Raw genomic sequence first — 7,696 nt, forward strand, 5'->3', positions numbered from 1 at the left:
CCGACGGTGGGGGTACATGGTTTTCTCTCCCGGCCACGGTGAGGTTCAGGCAGCGGTCAGGGGTGCGTGACCGGGTTGTGACCCGCCGGGCAGGTGTCAGGTCGGGCAGACGGTTTCTATTTTGTCCTGATGTTCCGATAACCTATATGGAGTACAGACAAAAATCTACATCTAAACACCACAAGACAGCAGTAACGCTTGAAGAGAAAACATTGCTAAATGTGTTACCCTGAGTAGCCCTTCTTAGTTAACAGTTATGATTGGTTAGTCGGTCAATAGTGATGATTGATGTATTTATGATAGGTAATAAGTATAAATATATTAAATTTGGCTAACAGTGCAGTTTTCTGTCCAAATCATGCAGTTTTCTGTCCAAAATTAGCTATCACTGTCAATATCTTATTACCTTCGCGAAGTTGTCTTTAGGTTTTGATTAGCGTTACTTTTCTTTACTTTTTTTAAACTAAAAGTAGCTAATTTTCTGAATACACACCACACGTAAATCTTACGGGGAGGGGGTCACGTTTTTGTAGTTAAAGTTCTTTGAAGTCTTTGCTACACTAAGTCACTGAACTGTTAATTTAATACTGCCTGCCTCTTCAGTTTGACATGCCCCCATTCACTCACCCTTATCTCGGTTGAGGGTTGTGGGTTGCCTCAGTCGGAGTTTGGGTACGTGGAAGTTCATGTAGCTGATTCTGGGGCAATTGTGGGGGGGGGGGCGTCGCTTAGGAGGAGGAAAAGTGATGGAAAAGACGATGATGATAATGACAATGACAGTTCTAATGGAGTGAGCACAGAGCAATACAGCTAACATAGGACGCCAGAATTCACCGTAACACAAACATACAAACCAATTTCAAATCTAATTCCAATTCCAAATCACTGAGGGTAAACCGTAATAAGGCCACAGCAAGTAAATTTTATGGATGACATCCTCTGCAGATTCCAAATCTAATGCGAGCGGGCGAAAAAAAACAAGGCGAGCCGAAAAAACAAGGTTACTACAATTTAAAATTTTGACTAAATCATTGCACAAATGGTTTTGATTCAATGGGAACATCACATATACACAACCAGCATCACATATCACTGTATCAAAGTAAGAAACAAAACATTAAATCAGAGCCCTTTCTTGTCTCCTCTCTTCATAGCTATCTGCCATCCACGTTCCGGCATGGCAACAGACATCTTTGCCCATTTTCGGCATGTTGACCACTTTTAGAAGGCAACAAAATTTCTTGTTTTTTTTTCCAAAATCAGGCGAAAATGAATGCGCGCGCTGATGTCATCCATAAAAAGTACTTGCTGTGGCCTAATAGTACTTTTAGGAAGTTTGGTGGTAAGAAATAAAGAATATCGCAAGGCATGTCGACTAGTAATAGGTAAGAAACACCTTTCCATAGGTTTGATGTTAGTTGGAACTAACCTGGCTACCAAACCTATTTATTTTACCTGCGCTTTCGTCCTGTCCCGAAATATTTGCGGAAGGGACGAATGAGACTTGGCCGATAAAATAGGTCATGTCCAGACTACGTTACAACGTACATACATGTAGATATTGTTTTTTGGATGGAGGGGGCTCTTGAAAATACCATATTTAGGAAATACACAAGATACACAAGAAGAGTACTTTTACTAGATTTCACATTTGTACTACTGTATGTTGCTTGAACTAAACGTGGTGTAAGAAAAGGCGTCCAATGGTCTGCGTTGGTTTGTGCTCTGCAGACAAGTTCGTGCCGTTTACTAACAGTCGCCCCCATTGGCGCCCTGGCGATGTTTGAGTCTAGGCACCACAGCAGCCGTTTGGACGCCTGGTTTGTTCAACAGTTGGGCAGACTGTCGTTTTGTTGTCCTTCGTCATTCCACTATTGGCACGCGTCATAAAATCGTTGAAAACACGTTATTTGTTCGTAAAATTCATCATGTATATAATACCTAACGAAATGTGACAAAATAAAACACATTTTTTAATCCAGACTTTCAAGGGGAGGGGGTCCAAGACATGTACATTGGCATACATGTACTTCTCCAAGAAGCCAAGATAGGTTTAAGAACACTGAGACAGAACTCAAGGACGAGCTTCATCCTTTTCAGACATTTGAGTGCAAAACCTACAATGTCTAAACATCACACCAGGGCATTCCCGTTTGGACTTATTTCTTAAAAGATCACACAATGCGATATCACAATTCAAGAAACCAACAAGCAACACCTAACGTTACATATAGATCTATCAGTTAGAACTTCTGAGAACCTTATCAACTTGCCTAACAACTGTGTTCCTTTTGTCTGTAAGGTCTAACACCTATAAACAGTTCAGACGGATGGCAAACACGTACAGAGTTTGTTGAGGGAAAGTTTGTTCGGTCGTTATCCAAATAAGGAAGAAACATTTGGCGGGAAATGACGCGCATGTCAAGTCTGTGTTCCATCTTCTCTCTCAGAATCAAAATGGCGTCGGCTGACACAAAACTGGTGTCGTCTGTTTTTCTGTCAGAAATGTTGGCAACCTAGATCCTACAGAGACTTCACGGTCCAAAATGATAGTTTTGAATCGTTTGGCAGCATTCATCAACCAAAACAAGCTTGTGCCGTCTTTCTAAAGTTGATTGAAAGGTTTTCTGACTATTTTTGTTTTTGACACATGCCTCGACTTTCCTTGAAAGCAAGCCAGCATAAATCTGTTAAAAGAGAAAGAAAGTTTATTTTTAGTGTGCTAAGTAAAGCATACCGAGGGAGGTCTTTGTTGAACTCGTGTCAATTTGAAGTCACCTTGTTATTGTCCGAGGGCAGTTTTTCACACTAGCCAAAGGATACAAGACATCATTCTAAAAGTATGTTAACCTTGGACTGGTCCCGTGTGGGCACTGTTCAGGGACATATTGGACTGTTTTGATGTTTGCATTTAAATCTTCTGGCTGTGTTTTCATCACCAGGAACAGGTGCGATACTCGCTGCACTGCGCCAAAAATAACTCGTCTGTTTTTCAAGGTTCATCGGTTTATATAAATGACAGAGAAAGAAGTCTACCGAGCAAACTTTTTGTTACATAATTTCCATTTCATAATTATTATTTCAGTAACAAAACTAGCGGTCGATCTAGCCAAATATTTTGAAGGTAATTCTTAGATATCTCTACCAAATCAAAAGCGAAATGATGATGTTGTTGACAAGGCCACACCAATTTAATTTGTTGGTTCACGGATTCACCCGCTTCATTATCTCGTTCTGATTTGCAGAATCAACTCCAAAATCCTCATATTTTGGCCCCCACAGTTGAAGGAAGTCTCTTCACGTCAGAGTTATTACAGTTGTTTTTCACTGAGTGCAGTGGTTTGATTAATAGTTTGAAATTCATAGCATTTGGCTATCATAGGATGCCTAGAGGTCTGTTTTTTTATTTTTTTTTTGTACGCCCTGTCGCTTCATATTTTTTTTAGAAAAAAATCCGAGAACCAACAAATCAAATTGGTGTGGCCTAATACAATGGATGAGACTATTTGACCTATACGCAAGAAGTTAGATTGGAAGAAAAATTAAAATTACCTAGCTATGCTTAGGCCACACCAAGTAAATTTTATGGATGACGTCCTTTGGAGACCCTAAATCTAATGCGAGAGGGCGAAAAAAAACAAGAAGGGCCCTGAAAAACAAGATGCCTAGATTACAAATATACTAAGAGACGACAAATGTTGGGACACAAATTGAATGAGGTGACACAGTGTAACAAGCAAGAAGTCTTTTATTCATCATCAAAACAGCAATAAATCAGGTGGAACAGCAGTTGTCGTCCTGTCCTGATTTCTATTATTGGCAGGATGGTCCTGTCAATAGACACTTTCTTTCGGCGTTACGGGTTTCACGTCAATCTGACAATTTGCGTCACTGTCGTCACTCTTTGGTCATAGTTACAGGAAGCGGAATTTCTTTTTTTTTTCTAGGAACAGGCCATTATCAATGCGCGCGCGGACGTCATCCATAAAATTTACTTGGTGTGGCCCTACATTGTATGCTAGAGGTAACGGCTGGGTGCATATACTAGTGTTTAGACGGAATTTGTTTATAAAGGCACAGAAGGAAATGACCTTGACGTTGTTTTTGGCCTTCGAAGATTAGAAGTGAAGAAAAGTCGAGGGAGGCTGTTCTGTTGAGAGGTTGAGAAGGAACAGAGAAATTGTCGGAATTAGAACCAGTCTCAGATCATTACAACATCCGCCGTGACTTGGCAAGACGTTACCTCTGGAACTCAACCCGAGCAAATGTGTGTTACGCAAACTCCTTATTAGTGTTGGCTAACTTCTTTGGCAAAGTATTCAGCCTATTTGGCCAATTTCTACCATTCTTCCAGCAACACTTGATGACCTGTGTTTTAGAAAGTGGCATGGTTAGTCAGAGTTGGTTATTTCTATAAATTTGTTAGACCTTAGTTGTAGTAGACCATACGAAAGTCCCTGTATTTTTGTCGAGCCAATAACTTGAGAATCTGTATAAACTGAGTAACCGTAAAACTTAAGCGTATGATTATGAATTTCAAAGTACGTGTATTCGTGCTATATTTGTGTTTCTCTTCCGTGTGAGTAGGTAGACCTTGCCCCCTGTTCCGTCCTAAAGAATAGGAGGAGCGTCAAACTGTTCTCTCCAGCAGACCAACTCCCCTAGCAGGCTATCTCTCTATTTGGTCGATTTCTATTCTTTCCATTCGCCTCCCGAAGCCTGGTAGAGGCTAAAGAATTCTTACTCTATCTTCTGATGACTCAGACACAGAACATGGCCGCAGTAGGAGGTAAGTGACATTGCCCGTTGCCCTCCTACGCAAAAACGCTATCGTCTGCCATGGATTTGAGTGAAGAAAACCACACCGTCTGTCGAGCTGACGCCCAGACTGGTACCGGAGACAAACATACAACTCCTGGGTTAAAACTAGCCTTCATAGCATGCCAAAAACTGGGGTTTTGGGGGTCTTCAGGGTCTTTGGGAGCTTTTATGTGCTATTTTCTGATTGCATATAGACAACATAGCCGGCCTGGTTGAATTACCCCTGTTTTTAGAACTGGGCTAATCAGAAAACAGCCGAAGACAACCAAACCCCCAGTTCCGTAAGCCTGCTGCGGAGGCTAAAACGGTTCAACAGAAAGGAGACGTGGGAAAAAAAACGCCTACGGAAAGGGCTTTAAAAGGTTTTGAGTCATTGGAACACGTGTAAAAACAAGAAGCAATTTAAGCAAGTAGAATGACATATGGGCCCCAAAACAGAATCTGAATGCCGTCACCAAAATGAAAAAAATTCAAAATAGAGAAAAATTCAAAATGATAGCTTGAAAAAAGTTGGACACAGCAAAAACGTCTGGAGTCAGTGAACTATAAAACACATGGAAGGCGTTACGATTTCAGTTTGTTTAGTTTTAAGCCTTGTCTCGAATTCGGAAAGATAATCAGCTGAATGTCATCAGAAGATTTGGTCGGGCCCGGAGGGGGATATTTTTACTGAAAACATCAGATCTTGTTTACGGTTAGGTAAACAACACGGACGAGGACATTAACCCTTGACCTTCGTGAGAGATGTTGTCAATTACAGAGTACAGAAAGGTTTGATGGGAGACATGGCAAGGCAGAGGGGCGGGTTCATTAGCGTCTACCAGGCTTTGGGGGGAGGCTGGAAAGAGTAGAAATCGGTCAAACAGAGAGATAGCTTGCCAGGGGATTTGGTCCGCTAGAGAGTTCGGGTGCGGCAAACTGTACTCTCTAGCGGACCAACTCCCCTGGCATGTTGTCCCTCTATCTATTTGGCCGATGTCTACTTTTTCCAGCCGCCTCCCGAAGCCTGGTATAGAGGCTACGAATTCATCACCAAACAGGTAGCCAACACAGTATCTAATACTAGAGTTCCACGATCTCATACCTTCGCCAAGTGATGTTAACCTTTTTTGAATGATGACGACTTCTAAGTGTTTTTCATTGATTATGAAAACAAAGATCCCTATTTGCATCAATATATCTGTTGATCATATTCTCCACCTAATGACAGTCTTATCTTATGAAAGAGGGTCATTCTAGAATTTCCTCATAAATTATGCAAATGAGATCCGGATTTGAATAAGTTATGTTTAGTGATGTTCAACTTCACTATCTAATTGCCTACCGAAACAAGTACTCTCCAAGCTTGGGTTAGGCCCGTTTCGAGTTTTTTTAGCCGCATACCCAAAGAAAGATATCGATAGTGAAAGATTTCATCAAATGCCCTATACAAAGCACTTTTGTATCGTTACAATGTCATCACTTATAATATCTTACGGGTTTAGATTTGCGGCTGATTTCTGTGTAGGTCAGATCGCTGCTCGTCTATCCCACTCACCCATAGCTAACGGTTTGTCCCTAGTCGAGGTTAACCGTTAACAGTCCCGGTGGGGTCCCTGCGTATGAGGTCATCAATCCACACCTAACAGCTGACCACAGTCCGCAAACTCAACTCACTGTGCACCAAGGACAGAAGGTCATTTCAAACATGGGGGGATCCGCTGTCCAGGCATTCTGTTTTATCTGAAGTTCAAAGTCGCCCTTTCTGCTTCTAGGATATTCATGTACAGATGGTACTTCCATAACTGATATACTGATACGGGCACATGTGGATATCCCATACCCTGTTATGGCTTCTGCAGAGGAAGGAGATACGGATATCCTGGGGTAGTGTACTTTGCAGAGGTACGAGTTTACTTTTTTGCAAGTCCTTGACTCACACAGCTGTATTTCTTAACCACTGCTTCGCGTTATGGTAGGATTTTAAGGCATTTGCTGTTTATATTTTCAAAAAGCATTGGAGTGTAGCTTTTGGCAAATTTAACATTGGCGTTGGTGGGATGACCATCAAGACCTTTAAGTTTTACTTTTAATAAAAAAGCTAGTGCTAGCTGGGTAGAAACGATCAGTTTTAGTTAAATCTTTCTTATCATATTTTACAGTCTACAATAGTTTTATACATGATTGATACACAACTAGGTTAGGGATTGTAGCTGGACTATTTTTAGACTCGGTGTGATGATATTATGAACGTGCCGGGATGCCTAAACTAGTATCCAGTCTATCGTGGTTAGGGCAGGCTGTCTTCGGGGCTCCTATAGTTTTCCCCCGTCCAGCTCAACAGACCGCCCGGTAGGAGTTGATGAACTCCCGTCGACCAAAACCTACCGGGGAACCTAGCTGAGTCGGGCGGGGAAGAGCTCCTGCAGCCCCGATGAGATCCCGCCCTAACAGCGATAGACTGGACACCAGGCTACGGGATGCCGGGACGTGATGCCGGCGGGATGCCGACAATATGAGTACAGCGGGAGGCGTTGTGTCGGGGACAGGGGGAGGGGGGCAGGGGCGTGCCTGGCATGCGGCATGGTGGATGGAGTTACAGGTGTATGTGTGGTAATCTCCAAGCAGATCTTAGGGTGGCAAAAGACAGTATCAAATTGGTTTGGGTTTTTGGGGTACTAGTATTTTTAGCGTGTTTTTAGGCTTTTTATCGGGTTTCTCTTTTTTTTGCACTGGAATTTTTCTTTCACCCAACCCAACAAAAGTGCAAAAAAGATACCACGATAAAAAAAGCCTAAAACACGCTAAAATACCCCAAAACCCAAACCTCTGCTTGGAGAGTACCAAGCAGATCTTAGGGTGGCAAAAGCAGTATCAAATTGGCCAGGCAGTATCC

Source organism: Branchiostoma belcheri, unplaced genomic scaffold, assembly GCF_001625305.1.
Source record: "Branchiostoma belcheri isolate BF01 breed outbred unplaced genomic scaffold, Haploidv18h27 scaffold18, whole genome shotgun sequence".
Taxonomy (NCBI): Eukaryota; Metazoa; Chordata; class Leptocardii; order Amphioxiformes; family Branchiostomatidae; genus Branchiostoma; species Branchiostoma belcheri.